We start from the raw sequence: 13,295 nt of genomic DNA, 5'->3' as shown, positions 1-13,295 counted from the left end.
ACTCTGGATATGTTAATCGAACCGATGTAATAGACATGTGTTTGGTATTTCATCAATGGAACTGTGTGTGCTAGCATTTGATCCAGGGACTAGCACAGTTTACACAGAGGTCCGGATCCTTACGGGTCTGGGTCACCACAGCTACAAGTGTCCAACGGGGAGGCACGCAACTCTCCCTGGTGAGCTGGTGGCATGCATGGGTGCCACCTCCGCTGCTAGGGGCCTAAGACCCTAGGGTAGGATTGGACAACCACTGTTCCTTGGATCGGACGGGTAACTACCCGTCGGTCGGCTCGTTTACTGAGCCGCGCGCCTTACTCCTTGCCTTGGTGGGACCGCGCGTTCCGCGCCCGTCACGCGCCCGTGTGGCGCTGTCCAGTGGGCCCCACGACCCGAGGCGGGGGGCACGCGTCCGGGAACCCCCAGTCCCCGCAAGTCGGCCCGGGAAGCACCTGGGCCCAGCGCACCCGGGAACCTCCTCCCGGGAAGCAGCTTCCCGGGAACCTCCTCCCGGGAAGCAGCTTCCCGGGAGGTGCCTAAGTGGGAATATTCCCAGAAGCCCCGCTAGCCCCTTTCGAGCTGGTAGCTTGCCGGGAAGCTCGTCGGCGCTCCCCGGGATCAGACCTTCCCGGGAACCCGGGGGAGGGGGCCACGCGTCGCGCAACAGTGGTACCCCAGGTGCCACTGGTGTGACAGGTGTCTTGTTCAATATCTTGCGGAGATAGAGGGCGATTAGTACCATGGCACGCGGTGTTGATTGCTTCGGCCCAAAAGTTGTATGGAGACTTAAACTCCGCCAACATTGTCCTTGCCGCATCCATGAGAGATCTATTCTTCCTCTCCGCTACACCATTTTGTTGAGGGGTATACGCAGCGGAATATTGTCTTTTGATACCCTCATCACTCAAAAACTCAATCAAGGTGTAATTCTTGAACTCGGAGCTATTATCACTCCTTATAGCCATAATCTTTGCATTGTATTGGCGTTGGGCTTCATTGGCAAAGTCGATGACGGTTTGTTGGGTCTCACTCTTGTCCTTGAAGAAATATACCCAAGTGTACCTAGAATAGTCATCAACAATAACCATACAATATTTCTTACCACCAAGACTATCATATGTAGGAGGGCCGAAGAGATCCAAATGAAGGAGCTCGAAAGGCCTCGTTGAAGTGATAATTGTCTTGTGGTGTTGTGTCTTCTCATGTAACTTCCCTTCAATACAAGCACTACACACACGGTCTTTATTAAATGAAACATTGGTTAGTCCTAGCACATGCTCACCTTTGAGAAGAATTTGCAAAGATCTCATATTGACATGGGCTAGACGGCGATGCCATAGCCAACCCACATCAACTTTAGCCATTAGACATGTTGGGGAACGCGGTATGCTATGCTACGCTAGCACAAAATAAAATTTCTACCGCTTCCGCCCGGACCAATGCTGTAGATAATGGATCACGAGATTACCACTAGATGCACAGACCCGTAGCAGAAGTAGAGTCGATGTAGCGCGTCGATGCCGAATAGTCGAACAGCCTGCTCCTCCTCGCCGATCCCACGAACAGTTCGTCCAAGCGCCGCAGGTGCAGCGCCTCCGAGGTATCCACACGTACAGAGAGGAACTCCATGCGACGGACTGCTAGATCCGATCGCAAGGCTTTTGGGCGTGGAGGTGTGACGGCCGAGTCTAACTCGCGTCTGTACTGGTGTAACCCTAGACGGGTTGGTCTCCTCCGCTTATATAGACGTCCCTAGTGGGCTCAACACTTGAGGCCCGTTAGGAGTCTAAGCCCGATACGAGTTGGATCCGATCCAACTCGGTTCCCACCCCTTAATCGTGTGACCCTTCAGGTTCGCGGTCAGTCGGACACGACTACGAGCTCGGACTGCGGTCCCGAGCAACACCTTACTCGTCCACTGGCACCGACTCAAGTCGATAGTTGGTAGCGGCGCCTAGCAGCACGTGCCAACTCCCGAGTAACCACAAGGTATATTGACGAACCATACAATGTGTCATATGCAACATTCCTTTTGCCTCACAATATGTGTGTTGAGCTCAAGGCGAGTGCTTGTCATCCTTGTGGATAGCTCGACTCTCTTCTCGTTCCTGTGATACAGATTTCCGAATGGGTTAACACTTAACCCAAGTCGCATGGCCATGCTTTCCGAATCTGATCACTCGAGAGGGCCCAGAGATATCTCTCCGAACAGGAGGGGCAAATCCCATCTTGATCAACCATGACTAGCAACATGCTTCTCAGCAAACCCGAAAGCTACCTTTATAACCATCCAGTTACGGAGTAGCGTTTGGCAACCCCTAAGTAGGCCAATTCACATCCCAAACTCATGCGATGACCTCAGGTCTAGGACTGGCATATACATCGTACTTGAGACTAACAAATGACAATCATCTCGTTGTGTCTCAGTGCGGGTCTGTCCGACTCAACAATCTCATTGTCGAGTCCATGCTATCAGTCGGCAACACCTTGCCCCATGACTTGTGAAACATAGTCATCATACTGATTCACATTGCTAGTTTAGGTTATGTGTCTGCGTAACCTCAATGACCAGGAACCATTAAAACAACATCATAGAATACATAGTCTCACAAACAAATCACGTATTTGTTGATACATATCAGTGATGATGTTCAAGGACAATAACAATAACTCATGAATACGTAGGAAATAACATCATCACATGATTGCCTCTAGGGCATATCTCCAACAAGACATGTTTCTTCTCTAGTGGGTTTCTTACCGAAATCTACCACATAGAGTCCATTTTCCACATATCCAACAAGGCTACTTTAAGAGTCTTGCTCCACAAAAGGGTCACACAAGTTGTGCCAAAGAAGGAATAACAAACCATATGTGCAAGTTGAAGTAACGAAAGTAAATTGTATGAAAGGGACTCAACAAACATGACATTCTCAATGGATGTGTCCGGAGAAATGACAACCTTGCCTAATCTCAATACCGTTGATTGTGAAGAATCTCCAAATGTAACTTGCTTGGACCTTGAAGTACTCATTTTGGTGTCCACAAGCAATTCTTTGCTCCCAGTCATATGATTAGTGCATCCACTATCCACTATCCATGAAGATCCACCGGAAGCAACCTCCTACAAGTTTAAGCTTTGGTTTTAGATACCCATATTTGAATGGGTCCTTTAGCGTTAGCAACAAGGGTCTTAGGAACACAAATAGACCAATGAAGATATTCATAAGGAGAACCAACAAATTTGTCATAAACATGCACATCATTAGTATGACAAAGAACATATGAGGGATTGAAATCCCCGGCACTATTATCATAGGTGGCCTTGCCACCCTTCTTGTTCTTTGGTTTCTCCTTGGCCACCTCCCCTTCCTTCACAAAATAAAGATTAGTGTGGGGAGGAGCCATGGCCTTCTTCTTCTTGTTGCTCTTCTCATTGGGGTTATACCCAATTCCCTCCAATCCAAAGGCTTTTCTATGATCATTCAAACGATCATAGGATCTTCTTCCCTTGAAAACAAGTGACTAGGCCCTTTTAAAGCTGAGCCTTCAACCTAGAATTCTCCTCAATCATAGATGTATGCTTACAACAAGGGTTAGTTGAAACATCTTTATCATTAGAAATTAATTCCTTAACAACAGAATATAGAAGATGATCACAAGACTCTGGGAGAGACTTGTACTCACTTGTCAAGGATTTGTGATCCTTTCCAAGCTTGTCAAAGTTCTCAAGGAGGTTCATATGACCATGCTCAACTTGACATATCCTAGCATAGTAATCATTAGCAAGGGACATAGCATTATCATAGGAATCTTTAACTTTAGCAAGTTCCTTAGTAAGAGACTCCTCAATTGCTTCCCTATTTGTGTAACATCCAAAAAATTCCAAACTTTTACATGAGCATTGCATCCATAAGCATCATTCCACAATTGCATATTTGAATTCAAATATGAATCTCCAAAAGACTTTAAAAAGGTTTTTGTTTCATTTTAAACAATAGGGTTTTCACCCATTTGAGCATTGGATCTTCAAACCAATAAGATTTATTTATAAAAGGGGTTTATTGCTGTAACATCCCAAAATTTCAAAATTCTCTCATGTGCATTGCATCCATGAGGATCATGCCACAAATGCATTTTTGAATTCAAATTTGAATCTCAAAAGGCTTTAAAAGATTTTGTTTCAAATTAAACTCTAGGGTTTACACCCAATTGAGCCTTCGATCTTCAAACCAATAGGGTTTAGTTATAAAAAGGGTTTATTGCATATATATAAGCTATCCCATAATTTTTGGATAACTATTTGGAGTTGAAAAAATATTTTATTTAAATAGTTATATAGCCCTAAAGGCATTTATAGGGCAAATGTATTTTTATATATTTTATTTGAGGGAAATCACTCCCAAAAGTTGAATCATGGTAAAACATGATTTTACAAATTTTCTGAAATTTATTTGGACCAATTTGGAGTTCAAAATCAAAAGATATCAAAGAAATGAGAAAAACAGAAAAAGAAAACGCTAAAAGAAAAAAAACGGGGGGAGAAACGGACCGGCCCGGCAACTTTAGGCCGAACCGGCCCATTCCTCACGCACGCGCGCGCGCCGCGCCGCCCAGCAGCGCCCCGCGCCGCGCCCGCACCCGCTGACAGATGGGGCCCACCTGTCAGGCTTCGTCTTTTCCATTTGGAAAGCGCCTGACCGCCGCCGAGTCCGCGCCGGACTTCGCGCGCGCCCTTGCCACCCCGCTTACCCCGGCCTTCCGATGTGAGCCAAGCGCAGCCCTATAAAGCTCCCGCCCCCGCCGTTCTTTTCCCCCTTCTCGCCCCCGCTCGCACGCACCCACGCCGCTGGAATCCTTCGCCGGCGCCGCACCCGCGCGGCCGCCGTCTTCGCGTCACGCCGACGAGCTCGGTGAGCCATTCTCGTCGTCGTCTGCTCCTTCATTTCCCTCTCGCTCTCGCGCATCTCCTGACGCACGATGCCTTCGTTTTTGTGCCCTACAGCGCCCCTGACGACCCGTCCCGAAGCTCGCCGGAGTCCGATGACCCCACCGCCATCTTCGCGCCGTCCTAGGCAAGCCCTCCGACCTCCCGAAGCTGCGCCGACCCCGTCCCCGTCTCCGCCGTGCCGCGCCACGCCGTCCCCGGCCATCCCCGTGCCGCTTAATTTGAAGAAGAAAGAGTTTCTTCGGCTCAGACAGGGAAGCCGTACAGTGGTCGAGTTCATCGACCAGTTCAACAGCCTTGCCCGCTATGCGCCGGACGAGGTGAACACGGATGCCGAGCGCCGAGAGAGATTCCTGGATGCGCTGAACGATGAACTCTCTGTGCAACTGGCAGTTGCTTACACTCCTACCTACCAATCGCTCATTGATAAGGCGATTGTACTGGAGAACAAGCTCCACCAGATGGAGAACCGCAAGAGGAGACTCCACCAAGGAGACTCTCACGTGGGGCCACATCAGAAGCCGCGCATCACTCACGACGGCAGTGGCAATTCGTCTGTGCACAGGGCCGGGGGCCACAATGACAGAGGCAGTGGAGGGTATGGCCATCAGAACCGCCATACCGGGATCAACAGCAGCAACAAGCACCAGCACCAACACCAGCAGCAGCAACAGCATCGCCCGAGGCACCACAACGGAAATGGTAACCACAATGGAGGTGGAAACCATAATGGAAATGAAAAGGGCCTCACCAATGGCAATGGAGCCGGACAGAACCGCAACCCTGGCAGGGACATGAGCCAGGTGGAGTGCTTCAAGTGCCACAAGATGGGCACTACTCCAACGACTGCCCGGAGAGGATGACAGGGAATGTGGTTAAACCAAACCCATTTCAGAAGGACAATGTGAACCACATCGACGTGGAAGAGATCACCGAGGAGCAAGGTATAGTCATCGGTACCTTTAGCATTAATTCATTTAAAGCTTTAGTATTGTTTGATACTGAAGCGATCCTCCCCCTTACTAGGGTTCGATCTCTGTGCTTACTGTGCTAGTCCCTGGATCGACTCGCTAGCACACACAGTTTCAAGATGTAATATCAAGATAGAAAGCTCAAAAGTATATTACATCGCATTGATCCAGAATTTAGTACTAACTTACATATTGCATAACCTCATGGGTTATCTCAAAAGAAAATAAAGGAGTCCCACAACAACTCCACAGTCGAAACATATTGGAATGTAAACTCGCAACCCTAACAATTCGTATCTCACTCTTCACCTGGTTCACCTACAACCTTTAAACGTTGCAGCCACTAGGGGGTCAATACATTGAATGTATTGGCAAGTTCACCAAAGGGTTATAACAGACCTAACAAGTATATGTATTATTTGGTAAGGTAGGGGTTTGGCTATTTGCATAAAAGCATCATTGTTCAATCCTATCATTTTTAATAAAATAGTTTTGATTCTATTGGACACGGGGTAGAAACACCCGTGCTCCTATTAACCTAGGCACATTGAGTAGAAACATCAATGCTCCTATCCAGTTCAAACCATTCATTTTATTTGGAAATTGGAGTGAGTGAGACCTTCCTTACAGCCCCAATATCTAGTTGCTCATAATTGTCCGTAACCGGGGACACGGCTAAGTACTTAGGGTAGAGTAGCAATGGCATCGACTACAGCAATTTTCAAAACATAATCCCCCAGACCACCTGAGGGACGCGCCCCCACTTACACTGCTACATACCGATGTCACCTCGGGTCCGGGTTCATATTTCTTACATCCATCCTGACAGAGCCCATAATACCATGTGGTTGTACTGGAAGCTACTAAACAGGAAACTAGTCCACTCTCTGGTTACCCCGGGTGGCATCCCACATTGTGACGCAGGCGCTCCCCGAATCGCACGGGGAGACGACCATGGACGCTCCCAAATCCAACGAAGAGACGACTCAGCGGGCCCCATAGAAATGGATTTAACGTCACGACATCCGAAAACTCAAAGCAGCCCACCCAGGACGATTTATTGACTTACTTGTTTTGCCATACACTAGGAAAAATCATAATGTAATTCAATAGTATCACATTGTAATAATAACACCCTCGTATATTATCATAGCATAGCATTTTACTACTACGATAGCAATTGGTGGTGAAGACATGGCAAGGGTATCCTATACTACTAAGAGATATGATAGCTAGCATAGATACAATAATAATTCTAACAATGCAACTAATAAAATCTAGTGCATAATAAAATAATGGGATGATGGTCAAAGTGAACTCGCATGATTAGTGTCTTTGTATTCTTCTTCTTTTCGATACTCATAGTTACCGCACTCCGTATAAATCTATCGCGAAGAACGAAAAGCAATAATAAATAACTATTCGAGAACTCCAAATCATAACTCCAAATAAAGAACCAAAGCAATATACGAAGTTTAAATTAAACAGTACCTAACTACTGTTAGGCTATCCTAGGCATAGATCTAAGAGGTAGGAACAAGGTTGGGACAAAAGCGGAGTTGGAACGGAATTGATTTGGTAACCTACGGGCTGTTAATAGATACAATTTTCTAGGGGTGATGGGCTACTGTAGAATAACTTTGGAAGATGTACAAAGTGATCCAGAAATTAGAGTTTGGTGTACTCTTGTCACAACAGAAAGAATGAACTGGTTTGAAAATATGGATCAACATGTATGGGCTTTGGAACATTGCTAATCAATAAGACAGTGTTAACAGATACAAAGTTTGCTTGGGCATGGACTAGTGTGGCCAAGTCTGGAATTTGAGTCTATAGGAACTGTTATAACTTAGATACTTTGGCTGTTTGGCAAATGATGCTAAATGGCAGAACATGGGATGAAAAATATACTACTGTATAGTATTAAGATTGTACTTGCTAACCCAATAAGTCTCATCCCAAAAGGATCTACAAAAAATTAGCTACTGGCTTGCAAAGCTGGCTAGTCTGATTCTGACAGATTAAAGATACTAACTTATACTGAAAATGTACTGGTACTAGTGGCTTCAAAAGACAGAGGGCCAATGGGATTAATTAAACTAGATCTAACAAGCTTTCAAAAGCCACAGGTTTAACCTAAATAGGAGTTGTGAGTCAAAAGATACAGGCTTACAAAAAAGGCTAATCTATAACAAAGTTTCTGTAACTAATGGCTTAGAATTGGCATTGGGAAACTGCTGAAGGTACTGTTTTGTAATGACGATGCACTAGTGTGGATGAACTTTTAAAGGTTTTAAAATAGGTCTAGGATGTATATTTGGATTTGATCTTTACATGACAGAAAAAATCATCTAATTTGAAGTAATGGATCAAAAGATTTAGGCTCCGGAAGATAGCTAACTGATGTGATAGTGTTGACAGATACGACATTTGATTGAAGATGCACCTCTGTAGATGAATCCTAAGTTGTGCAAGGTGTACACTAATGTGTAGAAAATGATCTAATTGATGAACTAAAGAAGTCTTGGAACCAAACGGATCAATGGAACAATTTATATTAATTTCGAAAGGTGGCTAATCTAGAAATAGCATACTGTGAATAGCAATTTCCGACGAAGATGCCGTACTGAAGATCATGGAGACGGGGTATACAATCTAGTCTGGTCTAGAGAGGTGGACGTGCTCTAACTACAGCAGACAGATTCGGCCAAAAATGATACACTGATCAAAAGATATGGGCTTCTAAACATGGCTAATCAAAACTGCTGCGGCTGAAAAGTTGCTCACCGGAAAAGACACGGAGTTCGCCGGAGTTGAAGGGGGACGGCGGTGATGTCGATGTAGGGTTCGATGGGGCCGTGGAAGACGTCGAGGCGGACATCGTGACGCGGCTTGCGCGGTCGTAGCATCTCCGGATGGCGACGGGCAGAGCTCCGGGCGCGGCTTCGGCATGGGTTCAGGGACGGCGCGGCCAACGGCGTTAAGAGGTCACGAAACCTTGTCACAAAGGTAGGTAAGGGTCACATGAGTCTACTGGTGAAAGGAATCGAAGAACGGAGGTTCGGGGTGATCTCACCGGCAACAATGGTGGCGGTGACCAGCGGAGGAAGACGTCGACGTAGCCGGCTGTAAAGAGGTTTTGAAGGCAAACTTTCTATATGGGAATGGGAGAGGAGAGGCAAACGCTCAAACTGACGCGCGTGGAAACCTTTTATACTGGCCGAGGAGGGAGATCGGGCGCGGGATGTCGACGGCCGGCATTCGGGGCGCCTCTTTTGGAAACTGCGATTATGAGAAGAAACTTCAAATTGATTTTCTGAATCGGTTCCTGGGATGGTGAGGATTGATGGGAGGTTTCCTTTTGGAGGGAGACGCGCGGGAAGGAAAAAAATCGAAGAAAGAAAATATGGAAGGAGGGGATTCCTTACGTGCAGAGGAGGAAGAACGAGCACGAGCTTGTGCTCGTGGCTGGGCGCTCGGCCAGGTGAGTTGGGCCGGCCCAGTTGGGTCGGTCCATTCTCTTCTTTTTTTTCCTTTTCTCTTTTTCCATTTCTGTTTTTATTAATAACTTTTGATTCCTAACTCCAAATAAGTCCAAATAAACTCCAGTAAAATTTGTAAATTCAAATCCTCCAAAGTTTGAACTTTTGGGACTTGAATCCTTTCAAAATAAAATAAGTAAAAATACTTTTGCTTATATAAATGTCATTAGGGCTTTATAAGTAATACATAAAATAGGTTTTGAAATCTATTATGAAATTTTTGTTTCATAAATTAGTTTAAACTCCAACAAAATATTGGGTTGGCATACTTTGCACTAAAACCTTTTCTTAGATTAATACCCCATTGGGTTGAACTCCAAATAAAATCTCATATTAATTACATGGTTCACTAAATTTCCAAATAGCTTTATAACACCAAATCACAAACCATGTAAACCATCGCAGATGTTTCCAACTATATATATATATATATATATATATATATATATATATATATATATATATATATGGGAAGTAACGTTATCCCACTCTCAACGATGGAATAAATGTTGGAATAACATTTGCACATGAGGATGTCACGTTATCCTCTTCTCGAATATTTGATAGTTTCCTCTCGAAAACAAAATGAACACGACAAAGCAAATATCGAGAGAAACATAGGTGAATCATTATATATGTTTTCCAACCATATACTTGGAAAGTCATATTATTCCCTTTCTTTAACATTTAAATAAATGTTGGAGAACATTTCTAATCGATTTAAGTATTTCAACGATGCTCTCAAATGGTCATGGCATCCAAATTGGAAACTTAGCGTGCTAGTAAATCCTTCAAAAAGAACGTAGGATTTATTTGGATGCAAAGAATAATTCGGTGGAAATCATAAGATGCATATGGGTCCAAAATAGAATAACTTTAAACTTACATAAATGTTCCCAACCATGTTGTATAATTTGGATAGTCATATTAATCCACTCTTTTGTTGAATTTTCAAACATGATGTGGAAAAATTTAAATAAGTCCTAAAAATTTCAAATGCTTCAGAAATTCACAACCAAAACATTTCCAAAGCCAATATTTTAATTAAAATAATTATTTTATTTAACATTCCAGAATTGGAAAATTCTAGAATGTTACAGATACCGGTGCATCCCATTCATTCATATCAAGAGGATTTGTGCATCAAAATGGATTAGCTGTTAGCACATTAGCCAACCCCATGAAAGTAAACTCAACAGGGGGAGAATTGATAGCCGCCTATGACTGTCGTGGACTAAGTTTGGAAATAGGGAAACACACCTTCCCCACGGACCTAATAATAATAGAGTCCAAGGGTTTGGATGTCATCCTAGGAATGGATTGGCTGGCCAAGTATGAGGGACTCATAGACTGTGTCGGAAGAACCATCACCCTCACCACCCCAGAAAACAAGAGAATCCGTTTCAAGTCTGCTTTTGAACTTAAGAGACCTAAGGTCAGTTCTCTTAAGGGGGTTAGCCTGGATGAGGTTCCAGTAGTGAATGAGTACCCGGATGTTTTCCCGGAGGAGTTGCCAGGTATGCCACCAGACCGTAATGTAGAGTTTCTCATTGAATTGACACCTGGAAGTGGACCCATAGCCAAGAGACCATATAAGATGGCTGTGGATGAGTTGAAGGAATTGAATAGTTAGCAAAAGGTTTCATCTGCCCCAGTTCATCACCATGGGGAGCACATGTCCTGTTTGTGGAGAAGAAGGACAAGAGCCAGCGGATGTGTATCGATTATCGGTCACTAAATGAGGTGACGATAAAGAATAAATACCCTTTACCTATCATCAACGATCTTTTCGACCAGTTGGAAGGAACCTGTGTGTTCTCAAAGATCGATCTGCGATCAGGGTATTTTCAGCTGAAAATTCGAGAGATGGATATACCCAAGACGGCATTCACCACTAGGTATGGACTTTATGAGTATACCGTGATGCCATTTGGATTGACCAATGCACCAGCATGCTTCATGAACATGATGAACAAGGTGTTCATGAAATTCTTGAACAAGTTTGTCGTGGTGTTCATCGATGACATTTTGATTTATTCCAAGAGCAAGGAAGAACATGAGCAGCATCTGCGAATGGTTTTAGAGAAGCTGAGAGCGCACAAGTTGTATGCCAAGTTCAGCAAGTGTGACTTTTGGTTGTCAGAAGTCAGTTTCCTCGGACACATCGTGTCAGGAGCAGGAGTAGCTGTCGACCCAGCTAAGGTGACCGCGGTTACAGAATCGGAGTCACCCAAGAATGTGGGAGATATCCGCAGTTTCCTAGGACTCGCTGGATATTATCGGAGATTCATTGAGAACTTCTCCAAGATTGCTAAACCCACGACAGAACTACTAAAGAAAGAGAAGAAGTTTGCCTGGAACGAGAAATGTGAAGAGAGTTTCCAGGAGTTAAAGAGGAGATTGGTGTCCGCACCTATTCTGGTGCTACCAAACCTGCAAGAGGACTTTCAAGTTTATTGCGACGCTTCACGTCAAGGTTTGGGAGGAGTATTGATGAGAGCCACGAAGGCAATTACCCCACACATGATCTGGAATTAGCATCAGTAGTGCACGCCTTGAAGACTTGGAGACACTATCTGATGGGAAAACACTGTGAGTTGTTCACGGATCATAGAAGTCTGAAATATATATTCACCCAGAAGGAGTTGAATCTGAGACAGCGGAGATGGTTAGAACTGATAAAGGATTATGACCTGAGTCTGCAATACCATCCCGGCAAGGCTAATGTTGTAGCCAATGCATTGAGCCGCAAGGGCTATATAAACGGACTGACAGCGGGAGAGTTACCGCCAGAGTTGTGCAAACAGTTCAAGGACTTGAGACTAGAGATTGTGCCCGAAGGACATCTGGCCACATTGGAAGTACAGCCCACTTTACTGGACAGGATCAGAAAAGCACAGAAGGGCAACTCTGAAATAAAGGAGATAAAAGAGAACATGGTTGCTGAGAAAGCGAAAGATTTTCGTGAGGATGACCAAGGAAACATATGGTTCGGTAAACGCATTTGTGTACCGCAGGATCCGGAAATCAGAAAGCTGATTTTACAAGAAGCCCACGATTCACCTTACTCAATCCACCCTGGAAACACGAAGATGTACATGGACTTAAAGGAAACATTTTGGTGGTCCGGATTGAAGCGAGACATCGCAGAGTTCATTGCCTTGTGTGATGTGTGCAGCAGAGTTAAGGCAGAACACTAGAAGCCAGCAGGATTGCTAAGACCATTGCCTATACCGGACTGGAATATGACTCCATTTGGGTAGTGGTTGACCGTTTGACCAAGGTTGCCCACTTCATACCGGTAAAGACCACTTACACCAGCGCACAGCTAGCGAAACGCTACATTTACAGAATAGTGTGTTTACACGGAGTACCCAAGGAAATAGTTTCAGACAGAGGTACCCAATTTACCTCAAGATTTTGGGGACAACTACATGAGTCTCTAGGGACCAGATTAGAGTTCAGCACAGCTTTTCATCCGCAGACGGATGGACAGACCGAGAGAGTAAATCAGATCCTTGAGGATATGTTGAGAGCATGCGCTCTAGATTATGGATCTAGTTGGGATGACAATCTGCCCGTATGCAGAATTTTCATACAACAATAGCTTCCAAGCCAGCATAGGAATGTCACCGTTTGAAGCTTTGTATGGAAGGAAGTGCAGAACACCGTTGCTATGGGAGGGTGTACGAGATCGTAGCCTATTCGGCCCGGACATGATAAAGGATGCCGAAGAAAAGGTTAGACTCATCCAAGACCGAGTAAAGGTAGCTCAGTCAAGACAGAAGAGCTATGCGGATACCAAACGTAGGGAAGTTACATACGAGGCTGAAG

The sequence above is a fragment of the Brachypodium distachyon genome, chromosome 2, assembly GCF_000005505.3.
Source record: "Brachypodium distachyon strain Bd21 chromosome 2, Brachypodium_distachyon_v3.0, whole genome shotgun sequence".
In the NCBI taxonomy this organism is placed as follows: domain Eukaryota; kingdom Viridiplantae; phylum Streptophyta; class Magnoliopsida; order Poales; family Poaceae; genus Brachypodium; species Brachypodium distachyon.
This window is presented reverse-complemented; position numbering follows the sequence as displayed.